This window comes from Herpailurus yagouaroundi, unplaced genomic scaffold, assembly GCF_014898765.1.
Source record: "Herpailurus yagouaroundi ecotype Mexico unplaced genomic scaffold, PumYag 100, whole genome shotgun sequence".
Lineage (NCBI taxonomy): Eukaryota > Metazoa > Chordata > Mammalia > Carnivora > Felidae > Herpailurus > Herpailurus yagouaroundi.
Window position 1 is genome coordinate 80,974,169 of NW_024412391.1, and position 14,681 is coordinate 80,988,849.

Consider the following 14,681-nt stretch of genomic DNA (forward strand, 5'->3'; position numbering starts at 1 on the left):
CTCCTTCACTGTGCAAAAGCTTTAGTTTGATGTAGTCCCAGTTATTGATTTTTGCTTTTGTTTCTCTTGCCTGAGGAGACAGATCCAAAAAAATATTGCTGAGAACAATGTCCAAGAGTTTACTGCCCATATTTTCTACCAGGAGTTTTATGGTTTCAGGTCATACAGTTAGCTCTTTAATCCATTTTGATTTTTTTTTTTTTTTTTTTTTTTGTAAAAAAGTGATCCAATTCCATTCTTTTGTATATAGCTGTTTTCCCAATACTATTTATTGGAGAGACCCTCTTTTCCCCATTGTATATTCTTGCCTCCTTTGTCATAGATTAATTGACCATATAAGCATTGGTTTATTTCTGGGCTCTCTATTCTGTTCCATTGATCTGTGTGTCTGTTTTTGTGCCAGTATCATACTGTTTTAATGACTATAGCTTTGTAATAGAGTTTGAAATCTGGGATTGTAATACCTCCAGTTTTGTTCTTCTTTTTCAAGATTATTTCAGGGTCTTTAATGATCATACACATTTTACAGTTATTTGTTTTAGTTCTGTGCAAAATGCTGCTGGTATTTTGATAGGGATTACATTAAATCTGTAGATTGCTTTGGATAGCATGGAAAATTTCACAATATCAGTTCTTCCAGTCCATAAGCATGGCATATCTTTCAATATATTTGTGTCAACTTCTATTTCTTTTATCAATGTCTTACAGATTTCAGAATACAGGTCTTTTACCTCCTTGGTTAAATTTATACTTAGGTGTTTTATTCTTTTTGATGCACTGTGATTGGAAATGGGATTGTTTTCTGAATTTCTCTTTCTGTTAGTTTGTTACTTTTGTATATTAACACAATGGATTTTTGTATATAGATTTTGTTTCCTGCAAATTTACTGAATTTATTTACTAGTTGTAATAGTTTTTTGGTGGAGTCTTTAGGGTTTTTCCATATATAGTATCATGTCATCTAAAACTAGTCAGTTATACTTTTTTCTTAACCAATTTGGATGCCTTTAATTCTCTTTCTTGTCTGATTACTATGGCTAGGACTTCTAGTACTATATTGAATAAAAGTGGAGAGTGTGGGCATCCTTGTCTTATTCCTGATCTTAGAGGGAAAGTTTTCAGCTTTTTACTATTGAGTATGATATTAACTGGCAGTTTGTCATATATGGCCTTTATTATGTTGAGATATGCTTCCTCTGTACCCACTTTGTTAGAAGTTCTTATCATGAATGGATGAAAAATTTTGTCCGATGCTTTTGAACTACACACTTCAAAATGTTTAAGATGGTAAATCTTATGCTATATGTTTTTAACCCAATTAAAATTTTTTAATTAAAAAAAATTTACAGAAGGGACTCTGGTCAGATATGCTTTTGAAACATGCATACTTATGATTTCATTTTGGTGACTTAACTGTTCACAAAAACTCTGAGAAGTCTTGCAGTAAAGGAACCCATTTAATTTTGTTTAGAGGTAAATTTCTAAACATAGTACCACAGACTAGTTTTTCTCAGAACAATCTTTGGAAATGCTTGTCTAGACTATGTGACTTGAAAATGGTGGATAATTTGTCTTCTACTTCTTTTTTTTATTTAAAAAAATTTTTTTAACATTTATTTATTTTTGAGACAGAGAGAGACAGAGCATGAACAGGAGAGGGGCAGAGAGAGAGGGAGACACAGAATCTGAAACAGGCTCCAGGCTCTGAGCAGTCAGCACAGAGCCCGACGCGGGGCTCAAACTCACGGACCGTGAGATCATGACCTGAGCCGAAGTTGGACACTTAACCGACCGAGCCACCCAGGCACCCCTGTCTTCTACTTCTTAATGGAATAACATGAAATTCATAAAACAATGGTTTTTTGGTATAAATTTTTAGCCTCTTGTTTTTGATAAAAACCTTTAACAGGTACTGTCACTGATGTTAGTGTATTTCGGAAGTAATTCTTCTTTTTGCCTGAGTGTAGCATGTCCGGAACCTATGCTAACTGAGTTTACAGAAATTGGAGTGATAACACATGTTTATTTTTTTTAACACACGTTTATTAAAAACACTTACTACATGGTCTTCCAAACATTTTTATTAACAAATGTCTAGCTGCTTTCATCTAAAATGGGTATGCCTAAGGGAGCCTCTTTGTCAATGATTATCATAGAAAAATTAAACAAATGCACAATCCCTTCAAAGATTTTCCAACTTGCAGATATCACACAAGAGATGTAAAAATAGCATCATAATGTGACAGATCTGTCCAGGTGAAAGGATTGGGAAACTAGATTTCAGATGATGTCGACTGTTGATACCATTCCCAATTTTTGTCATCTACCAGGTATTATAAGACCTAAATGTTGGAGTAAATGGGAATATGACTTCTCCTGAAAGCCTGATGTGACTCCTTAGCCTCCTTGTTCTTTTGGTGTTTGCTTCTTTGGTCCTTTCTCCTCCTTTCTCCACTGATCCACTCCCTTGGACCCAGAAGGTCTTAATGAGGAATGGAGTCCTCCAGAGGGAAAATAGCAGCAGGGTGGAGGTGGGGAACAGTCAAGGCACTTCTGCTCATCTTGATCCATCGCTGGCCAGTGGTTTACCTTTTCCCTTGTTTTTTTTTTTTTTTAATTAGTTTTTTAAATATTTATTTGAGAGAGAGAGCAAGAGAGGGAGAAAGAGAATCCCAAGCAGGTTCTGTGCTGTGAGCACAGAGCCCAACTCAGAGCTCAATCTCATGAACCATGAAATCACGACCTGAACAGAAATCCAGAGTTGGATGCTAACCCGACTAAGCCACCCCAGCACCGCCGCCCCCCCCCCCCCATTTCCTTGTTCTTGTATCATGCATGTCCCTGGTGTGAGACTCCCATGCAACAGGGATATATGGTGTCTTCTGTTTACTATTGACAAGTGTGTCTGTCCATGAGTTCTGTCTCTGCATCTTAAATCTCTCTCTTAAGAAAACTCGGATAAATACTTAAAGGCTACTAATAAAAGAGCCTTACCAAGTTTCAGGCACCCCTTGGTGTGTTGCTGCAGTCAGTTCTCACCTATCAGTTTTACCTCTAATGCACAAATAAAGTGCCCCCTGGGTGTGGTAAGAATGTCCTGTGGAGATAGTGAGTGCTAACTGAAGGCAGGTAGTAACAGAACATCACTGTTCCAGAACCAAATTAGGGGGCAATAATCTGGCTAAGATAGCCTATTGAGAGCTGTGCAGAGCAACTGGTGAAGCCACATGCTGGTGCCGTAATGGGAAATTCCCTTCACTGTGGAGGAGAACCACTCCCAAGGAAAGCTGCCTGGCCTGGAGTCTGCAGTGTGCTGGGGTTGGTGAGGCTGGGGTTGGCTATTGGGTCCAGCTCACAAGGTGAAAGGACTTCATGCTGGAAGAAATCCCAAACCCATAGGATCCTTATATGAAAGTGAAGAAAAGAGTGAGGTTTATTTTTTATTTTTTTATTTAAAAAATTTTTAGTGTTTATTTTGGAGGGAGGCAGGGAGGGAGGGAGAGAGAGAGAGAGAGAGAGAGAGATATGGAGGAGGGGCAGAGAGATATGCAGGAGAGGGGCAGAGAGAGAGAAGGATACATACACAAAATCCGAAGCAGGCTCCAGGCTCTGAGCTGTCAGCACAAAGCCTGACGCGGGGCTCAAAAGCCATAAACTGCAAGATCATGACCTAAGCTGAAGTCGGACACTTAACTGACTGAGCCACCCAGGCTCCCCTAGTGGGCTTTCTTTACCTAAGTCTAGTCACTGTGTGTCCTTCACAGTAAGCACTAACATATAAGCACTAACAGTTTTCATTAAGGAATTATTATTTTCCTCAGGCACTTAACTCTCTCTAATGGCCACTCTGAGAATCCTGTAGGGATTCTTAGGTCTGCTAGTTCTACAGCACCCTAGAACTACCAGGAGATGTTGAGGGGACACACAGGGCACTTCTTCCACTTATATCAACATTAAACAGCCCCAAGAAGGAAATGTGTTCAGTTCCCAGACTGCTGTGTCTTCCAAACCTGCAAGATTGTTGAGCTCTCTGCCCCAGCATCTGTTTTCTACCCCAAACCCCACAGTCGTGCCTATTATACACCACACATATAATAATACTTTCTGTTTTTGTAGCAGTTTATTATTTTCTAGAACTTTCTTGTTGATCATCTCATTTGTTCCTCATGGTTAATCTGTAAGGTTGGGGAAATAGGTTTCATAGTCTTCACATGCAGAACAGAAAATGGACACTTTAGGATGAAGTTTATTGTTTACTGGTATTCAGTTATCACAGTTTTACACCAAACAACATCTTGAAACATTCCGTCATGGATACAAGTATGGAGAGAAGAAAGCATTGCTTTGTAGGTGCATCAAGGTCCTTGAAGAGGACAGACCCCAATGTGAGTTGTGGGGCCGATCATTTAACCTCTCAGAGCCTCTCTCCATAACTATAAAATGGGAATAATGATTCCACCTCACATAATTGTTGTGAAGATTTAAATGAAGTCACACATGCAAGCCATCTAGTTCAGTACCTGACGCATAGCAGGTGCTCAACAAATGTCACCCCCCCCCCACCTCCTGATTACCAAAAGGCACACAGTGGAACCTTACTCAGATTAACACCTTACTGTGAGTAGCCTACTGGTGAGACAGGCCTGCCAGCTGCAGATGAAAAAATCACAAAGAAAATGCCATTCCATGACATGGAAAATATATTTGGAATAGAAAGGAAAAGAAAGAAATTTGCTTGGACAGTTGGAGAGGACTGCTCTCAGAATATTTCAAGGATGTGTGATTTTAAGGCTTGGACATTAGTTATTTATGCTCACTTGCCACGTTGAGAGTTGCCTCTTTGTATAGCTTTCCATAGTAAGCTTTTTTTTTTTTAATTTTTTTTAACACTTTATTTATTTTTGAGACAGGGAGAGACAGAGCATGAACAGGGGAGGGTCAGAGAGAGGGAGACACAGAATCTGAAACAGGCTCCAGGCTCCGAGCCGGCAGCACAGAGCCCGACGCGGGGCTCGAACCCACGGACCGTGAGATCATGACCTGAGCCGAAGTCGGCCGCTCAACCGACTGAGCCACCCAGGCGCCCCATAGTAAGCTGTTTTTAAACACTTCATTAGAAAGTTAAGTGTCTGAAAAAAAAATTATGGAACATATCCTACTGTTGTTCTGCACGTAGAGCATTCCAGAGCTGAAATTATGGCCAGAACAAGGCCATGCATGAAGCAAGTATTCGGTATGCAGATAAGCCAACAGGAATGAAATCTTGAATAACCTGTGGACAAAATCAGGAATTTATATAGGGAGGTATTCATGCTGTCATTTAAAGTAGAGTGGCTGAGGGTCGGGTGGTCAGAATTCTTTTTTATTTAGAGAAGTGTGAGACTTAATACAGCACCGCGTCTGGCCTTTTAAGGAACCACTTGTTGGAGAATGCTGGATGAAGCAGGGAAACCATCTTCTAATCTCATTTCTGCCACTGGTCAGTCACGTCACTTAGTCTTACTGGGTAACATGATTCTCATCTCTTAAATGCTGGTTTATGCTAGCACAAACATTCTGCATGTCCACGAATAAGGCCTTGAATAAGGACGTACAAGGCTATCCATGATCAGGCTCTCTACTTTTCATTCCTGCCTCACTTCCTACTTTCCCTCACGTAGGCTCTGGCCACACAAAATTACCTGCAGGGCCTCAACACACCTGGATCCATAAAAATGGCAATTTGGAATCCTGAAACAAAATTCAGTTAATTTTGTAGAGATCACTGGTATAGAAAGGAGATTCCTTGTTCTCTGTGGGAAAAGTTCTGACTGGTCACTTGTGCTTTCTTTTGTAAAGCATAGATGCCGTCAGTCTGGAGCAAGTGGAGACAGGACCTGAGAAGTCTTTTTAAAAATTTTTAAATGTTTATTTATTTGTGTGTGTGTGTGTGTGTGTGTGAGAGAGAGAGAGAGAGAGAGAGAGAGAGAGAGAGAGAGAGAGGATCCCAAGCAGACTCCATACTCAGTGTGGAGCCTGTCACGGGGCTCAATCCCATCACCCTGGGATCACGACTTTAGCAGAAATCAAGAGTCTGATGCTCAACCTACTGAGCCAACCAGGCGCCCTGGGAAGTTGAAATTTTTAAATGTTTCCTACATACAAGAAATATGGCACCCAACTTCAGGCATTTGTTTAGTATAATAAGAGCCATTGCTTATGAATATATATGTAGCTCTTTTAGAAAGGAAATAGGCTTAATCACTAAGTGGTTGCATCTTGTAGTCTAGGCTACACCACTGTGTCATAGCAGCTGTTATGCCCTGTCCACAGGTGCCACGGTGCACCCACCTACCCCTCCCACTCCATGAACATGGGCTGCTGCGGGCTTACACGTGTACCTTTCACTGGACCACCGCCCTTATTGGAGGGTCATTGTCCTGTCTGAAGTTACACACTTCCCTCCCTCCAGAGATGGCCTGCAACCGATGAGTTGTACCTGGAGTACAAAAGCCCTGCTTCTTTTCCTCAAGGTGAATGAATTCTGTTGTGCATGCTGTTTTCACTCTAGAGCCCTCCAGGGGATCACACTGAGGTTGGATTTCAAGAGAAGCATATCCTTGCTTTATCCTTCCCCTGGTATCTCCCTCTTCCCTCACTTGCTGACATGTTTGTCTCTTGAGAGCACTGCCTCATAAATCATTTGCAAGATTACTTGGCTCGGACTCTGCTTCCAGGGATCTAGTCTAAGCTACATTGGTGGTCTAGAGTCCTATCATGGAGCCAGATTGTCCTGATTAAGGGGTTCCTGAGGGTTGCTGCAAATCGTGTATTTGCCCAGATGGAGCCTTTTTCAAGCCACTCTTCTCTCCCTGCATAGATGTCCCATCATTGGGATAGTTAGCAAAACTCTTTGTTAAGTTGGGTCTGTGCATTTAGATTCTCATGTGTTTACATACCTGTGACTCTCTTCCTCCTTTACTGTGCGTAGTAGGCATAGTGAGTCAGTCATTTGACGTATATGGGCCTAAAAGAAGATATTGACTTTCTGAGATTTGCTTTTCTTTTTGTCCCTTCTCCCTGCCACCTCCTTGAACCCTAAAACAGCAATTGCTTGCATCCCATGAACATTCAACAGATCATAAACCCAGTAGGCACATGACAGTCCAGGTGTTCTCCCTCTTGACTGGCAGCTCAGAGGCTGGCTGTGGTCCAGTCTGAAGAGGATATCTGGGAAAATACACTCAGCATAATTCTTTAAAAGCCAAGTCTCCATCTGGATTTTAGTTCTTTGGATGGTGTTTCGTGTCTACCCATATGGAAATGAACGCGGGATTACAGGAGCATGTTGGATGTACTTTGTGCCCTGATGATATGGACACATATGGAACCACATGGATGCCCTCAACCTTGGTTTTGTAGAGAGTTGGGAGTGATTGCAGAATTGAGGTATAGACTCCAAAATAGGTGGAAGTCATTAAATTCTGGAAAAATATGCCCACTGTGATCACAACAAAAGTTTGGGACCACTCTACTAACGGATCAAAGGACAGGAACAAGTCATTTTGTTCTCAGTCTTACTCCTGATTTGTTTTGCAAGATTGATTCTATTCCCATAGATGCCCTTCTTGTCCTAAAGTAGGATAGAAAACAATCTCCGGGTAGTGGTGATGCTTAATTAGGTCTTGATAAACTGGTTTTGGGTGCTGAGATTGAACAGGGAAGATATAAATCACTATGACTACCAGTGTAATTTACCATTTTATAAATTTCATGTTGAGTTGTGATTTCCTTTCTTTGCTTTAACCAAAGATCAAGGTTTTAAAATTGATAGTCCAGAGACTTTTAAAATTACACAGTAATTTTACTGTTTGTCTCAAGAAAAAAAAGGTATATTATGCAAAGGAGAAGTGAAAGTAAACGTGGGTGAGAGACTCTTGCCACATTTTGAAATACTTGTAATTCTTCCAAGTAACTTAATAAAAATCTTTCTTAAACTTGTATTTTAGATGTGGAGTCATCTTATATAAGATATTGATTTAAGTAAATGAGCAGTGTTGGCTTATGTCACAACTGGTAGGTTTTTATAGTATCCTTGAGGTTTTCAATTCTTAATAATCAGACTAGTCCTAGAGATTAGAATTTTTAATACCTTTCCCTTCCTTTTCTTCACCGCGTTGGGGCTCTTTAAGCTCTTATGTACCTTCTCTAAGAAGATAATTCATCTGGCCGTGCTGTGGCCGTGTTCCGCTTCTTCCTCAGCAGATTTAAATGGTACCTCTGACTCTGAAAGACTGAAGGAAGTGGGACTGAGTGGACACGTACTGAGTGGACAGGCACACCCCAGCCCACAGGAAGCCTCAAAGCATACTCCCTACCTTACTTACTCTGCCTTCACATAGAAACACTTTCCATCTCCTTCCCTCCTTCACTGTATCTCTCAGAGCATGGAAATTCCTTGACCAATGTGCTGGGGATGAAGTGTCATGGGGAGAGGGGCAGGGAGGAAGACTAAAAACTCTAAGGCCCAAAGGGAGGGAGTCCTATTGATCTCATTGGCTTCTTGATTTTTTTTTTTTAACTAACTTTTTGAAGTCTCTCCCCACTCTGGAGGCAGGGGAGGCAAAGGATTTAAGGTACCTTGCACATAGTAGGAGGGGTTCTCCACAGATGAAAATGAGATGATGGGCTAAGGAATGAAGGCCTGATGAGGTCTTTCCTTTCTAATGTATTATTCATAGTTTTTAATAGGTTATTTATTCATGTGATTTGCACATCATGAAATACATAAGAAATACACAGTGAAAAGTCTTTCTTCCATATTTGGTTCTCATTGTCTCAGTTCCTAGGCATGATGTTGATGTTTGCACTAAGGAAAATATATTTTAGCATGCAAAGGCAGTTGGGTGTCTCAGTCATTTAAACGTCTGACTCTTGATTTCAAAGGCTCAGGTCATGATCTCACAGTTTATGAGTTTGAGCCCTGCATTGGGCTCTCCGCTGATAGTGTGGAGCCTGCTTGGGATTCTCTCTCTCCCTCTCTTTCTGCCCCTCCCCCAGTCATTCCCTCTCTCCCTCTCTCTTTCTCTCGCTTTCTCTCTCTCTCTCTCTCTCTCTCTCAAAAAAAATAAATAAACTTAAAAAAAGGCAGTATCTCTTAATTCTCATTTTATGGTGTATTCTTCAAAAAAAATTTTTTTAATGGTGATGATCATATGTTTTTATTTTCTTAGAACTACTGGTAGTGTATTATATTAATATGATTCTAAATATTGGACCATCCCTTTGGTCATTATTCCTTAATGTAGTGTCGGATTCCACTTATTAGTATTTTTTTTTGGATTTTTACATGGATACCCATGAGTGATATTGACCTGTAGTTTGGGATTTTTTGTGTGTGTGTGCACTCTATACCATCTTTTTTATTAATATTATGATTACATAAAAAGAATTTGTACATGTTTCTTTTAATTGTTTTTATCCCTGGAACAGTTTAAAATAACAACACAATGATATTCCTTTTTAAAGACTTGATGAAATTTCCCTGTGGAAGTAATGCTTTTTAGGATTTGGGGAGATCCCTTGTATTTCCTGTATTTTGTTTCTGGAAATTAGACGCTTTAGATTTTCTATCACTTTTTGTCTTTAATTGAAGGCAGGAAGGGGCAGGGGTAATGTTGCATGCAGCTGGGATTCCCAAACCTGAGACTCACTTCTTTTTGGCTGCCATCAAGACAGGCTGCTTCCTGCAAATATGGCTTGTCTTTGTGATCCATCATGTAATTCATTCTCCTTTGCTTCTCTGGACCGAACCAGGTCATCAGACCCCCACTTCCATCCCCACTGTTGCAGGCAAGGCCCCCTTGGAATGGATCTCTTGACCTCAGAGAGTGTATTATTGCCATTACTGTCTGAGACCTCCCACAGCTGTTCTTGCCATAGAAATCTCTGTTGGCTCCTCTCCAGTATTCTCCATGCAGCTCCTGAGTGAACTTGATTGCTTTTGGCAACCCTTAACAAATACTTTAGAGTTTCTTCTAGTTTTGCCAAAAATTGAGTGTGGTTTTGGATGATTTTCAAGAGGAGAAAGAGAGAATGCTGAATTATGCAGCTATGCACTACCAAAGTTCCTTGTTGATCTTCTTAAAGAAAAATTTTTTAAATGTTTATTTTTGAGAAAGAGACAGAGCATGTTTATGCAGGGAGTGAGGGAGACATAGAACCTGGAGCAGGCTCCAGGCTCTGAGCTGTCAGCACAGAGCCCAACATGGTGCGTGAACTCATGAACCGCGAGATCATGACCCAAGCTGAAGTCAAACACTTAACTGACTGAGCTACCCAGGTGCTCCCCTTGTTGGTCTTTAGGGAGCAAAGCTCTTCCCTCTGGCTCATTCTTCCTTGGAGAGTGGTAAGATCTTTGATATAAAAGGGCCAGGAAAGCAGTCACACTGCTTTTCATCTGGTCCACTGAGTTTGGGATCCTGGGACATTTCTTCTCACCATAGGCTTATGACTTCACAATCTCTCTCTCATACTTCCAGAGCCAGACTAAGAATTTGGAAGGTCCAGGATCTGAATTTCACCTAAACTTTCAGCCCCTGAGGGGGATGTCAGAGGGTCAAGGGGTAAGAGGAAGTCCAGCTGACTGTAAATGGAGGTCCAGTTGATCAGGCAACATAGGGCATCTAGACATATGGCAATGAACTGCAGGCATATTTCAGGTAGAGATGTGATGTCACAAACCCCCGCTGCAATGACACAGCGTGTTGAGAGTCCACAGTCTAGGCAGTCAGCAAAGTCTGTCAGCACTTCGTAGGATCCGCCACTGAGAATGAGTGGAAAGTGGTAAATGGCAGGTTCCAAGTTCTTGGGAGTCTGGAGTTTTAGGCAAAGAAATCAAGGTTGTGTAACCACGACTGGCTTCGTGAGCATGCAACTGATGGCAGTCACACAGTGTTGCCTGCTCAGAAGGGACCCCTGTGTGACTTACTGCTCTACTGCCCCTGTCCTGAAATTCTTAATGCTATTTGAACAAGGACCTAAGGATTTTATGCCAATTCTATAGCGGGTGTTCTGTGTAAGTCAGGATAGAGCCCAGGGAATTCCTGTTTATTCTTTACATTTCAGCTCAAACACTCAAATATTATCCTCTCTTACCCTTGGGTCCTCTGACTTGTCATCTAGTGTGCCTCTGTAAATATTTAATTAGTGTAATGGTCACCAAATTGGGAGCCCAAGGTCCAAATAATTGACCTTGAGGTCTTTTAGTTCCCCTTTGTCAGGAATAAGATGGAACTCAGAACCTAAGGTGGGAATAAAAGCACAGGTTATTTCAACTCCAAGCATCGGGAAGTGTGCAGATTGGGAGCTGGGCCACTGAAGACTCTAGGTGGGTGATGTAGTGTAGTAGTGTGTATGTGGTACCATAGTACCATGACTGGGCCCCTCCCACCTCAATATTCAAGTAGGTATGACCTTGCAGTTCACTGGAATAATTTAGAGACAAGAATTTTTGTGGAGGGCCAGTTCACTGTTATATACTTTGTGGCTGGGTGCAAACAGCTGTGCACTTTGCAACCTCCTTAGTGCTGTCACCCTAGGCTTTTTGGGTTCCTCCCACCCGTCCCACTGTGGTCCACTGCAGGCTTACTATGTGCTTATCAGGAGAGTCCTTTATACATGCCAGCTACCCCGCAGGCAGGCGTAGGGACTGAAGAGGGGCTTGCACCAGGAGCTGTGTGTCTACCTCATCTTCAAGCTATTTTGTGGCTAATTTTCAGACAGTTTGTATAGTTTTATCATCAGTCCTGCTTTTAACCTTCCTAGAGTTCACATTTTTTCTTTAGAAACTAGACTTTCTGGATTTAACCCTCTTTACCTAATTACCTTACTAAGTGAGATGAAAAGAATCCACAGATGAGTGACCAGCATTCCCTCATCCTTCTACGTCCTTCCCTCTTGTTCCTATACTACCAAGTGACTTTTACATAGAAGCAGCCCATACCACTCCCTGGTAGAGTGATATCTTTTCTTCATTCATAGATGTACACATGGATAATGTTCCCTTTCCAGAGAAGTCAGAGGGTGTAGCAAACACATGGGACATTAATTCTTCTTGACCTGTGGGATAATATCTGAAAGCCAACCTCTGGGCACTTAGATCCAAGAGCTGGTCACATTAGGCAGCCGTAAGGAAAGCACACACACACACACACACACACACACACACACACACACACACCCATATACATACACATTGAGCTCTCCACTCTCCACTGGGTACACAGAAAACCACAAAAGGCTCTAAAGGTCTAAGCCTACTAAAAAAAATAAGACCCTTAAATCCCCATATGTTTAAGACATAATAATAAGGACTAGAAAAATGAGCAGAAAAAGATGGATTTGTTTTGCCAAAACTCTCACTCTAATTCTTTTTCCAGATAGAACAGTGTATAATATAAAAACTGAGCCTCCTCTATCTAAATAGTACTTTCTGGAATTCACTCCTTTCTCCTCCCATGCTTTCTTTTCGGGTGCCACCTCCTATTTTTTAGGACCTTTTTATGGAGCTGCATTTAAAATAGCCACAGCCCCCCACACTTAGTTTTCTTCCTGCCTTGTCGTAGGACTAGGTGTTGGTGACCCCTCCAGGGTCTCTGTGGCATTTACATAAGAGTTCATTTACATATTAAGTTCAATTGAAACTCAGTGACACTGTAGGTGGGAATGCAAATTGGTGCAGCCGCTCTGGAAAGCAGTGTGGAGGTTCCTCAGAAAATTAAAAATAGACCTACCCTATGACCCAGCAATAGCACTGCTAGGAATTTATCCAAGGGACACAGGAGTACTGATGCATAGGGGCACTTGTACCCCAATGTTCATAGCAGCACTCTCAACAATAGCCAAATTATGGAAAGAGCCTAAATGTCCATCAACTGATGAATGGATAAAGAAATTGTGGTTCATATACACAATGGAGTACTACGTGGCAATGAGAAAAAATGAAATATGGCCTTTTGTAGCAACGTGGATGGAACTGGAGAGTGTGATGCTGAGTGAAATAAGCCATACAGAGAAAGACAGATACCATATGGTTTCACTCTTATGTGGATCCTGAGAAACTTAGCGGGAACCCATGGGGGAGGGGAAGGGGAAAAAAAAAAAAAAGAGGTTAGAGTGGGAGAGAGCCAATGCATAAGAGACTGTTGAGAACTGAGAGCAAACTGAGGGTTGATGGGGGGTGGGAGGGAGGAGAGGGTGGGTGGTGGGTATTGAGGAGGGCACCTTTTGGGATGAGCACTGGGTGTTGTATGGAAACCAATTTGGCAATAAATTTCATATATAAATAAAAAAAAAAAAAAAAGAAAAGAAACTCAGTGACAGTTTGTATAAGGATTGATCACTAGATTCCGGAAGCCCAGGATTTACCCTTAGAAATGTTCACATCCAGAAGAGCAGATCCCACAGAACAGGAGCCCACAGCTCAGAGCCTGGATCCTGCTTCAGATTCTGTCTTATTCTCTCTCTCTCTGCCCCTCTCTTGCTCCCACTCTGTTTCTCTCTCTCTCTTAAAAATAAATAAACATTAAAAAAATGATTTCTACTGTAGTGGGTGTTTAAATCATCCAAAGTAAATATTATCATGTATCACAAAATAAAGTTTTCCCGTCCAAATTAAACTGACCAATAGAGAACACAAAGTACAAATGTTCTAATCAGAAACTTCTTTATACTTACTAATTTACAATCCTCAATTTCATTCCCCTCACATTTTTTAAATGTTTATTTATTTTTCAGAGAGAGAGAGACAGACAGACAGACAGGGGCCAGAAGAGGGAGACAGAGGATCCGACGTGGGCTCTATGCTGACAGCAGAGAGCTTGATGTTGGGCTTGAACTCATGAATCTTGAGATCATGACCTGAGCTGAAGTCAGGCGCTTAACTGACAGCCACCTAGGGGCCCCTCCGCTCACATTTTTAACAGACATATTCTCATTCAAAAATCACACATAGGTCTATGTTCTAAGGAAACACGTATGTGTGTGTGTGTACTATTGTTGGAGTATTTGTGGGGAAATGTTAATTGGGTTTGAATGTCTCTTTGATTTAGTATGTGCTGACTCACCAGGAGTTAACTTATTTTAAAATTGTTAAAGATTTTTTTCTGTTCTACCATACATTCTCAACCAGTAGATTAAAAACTACAGAATTGTTTGGGGTGCCTGGATGGCTTAGTCGGTTGCGCGTCTGACTCTAGCCCAGGTCATGATCTTGTGGTTCACCGACTCAAGCCCCACGTTGGGCTTTGTGCTGACAGCTCAGAACCTGGAGTCTGCTTTGGATCCTGTGTCTCCCTCTGTTTCTGTCCCTCCCACCCTTGCACTCTGTCTCTCTCAAAAATAAACATCTTTAAAAAAAAAACCTACAGGATTGTTTGAATAACGATGCTATTATGAATTGGATTTTATTTTAAATGTTGGTTTTGCATTTTATGTTTCATTAAATGATTATTCCCCTTTTCTTTTTTGCAAGTAGTCAACAGGAAACCGAATTAAAATTTCTGTAATTGAAACAGGATAGTAATGCTTTTGAAACACTTGCTCTTCCAGGCAGAGAAGAGATTGATTTGTTCCAAATTGCTCATATTAGGAAGAATGTTTCAAACTGGGTGTCTCTGAGATGGATCCATTTAGAGCATGCC

The 14,681-nt window shown here is 41.2% G+C and overlaps 1 protein-coding gene across 3 annotated transcripts in view; it reads left to right on the forward strand.

The window, feature by feature from the left end:
- The window catches only part of LHFPL3 (LHFPL tetraspan subfamily member 3), a 584,503-nt gene that overhangs the window by 152,427 nt on the left and 417,395 nt on the right, over positions 1-14,681 (forward strand). The window lies entirely within an intron of this gene.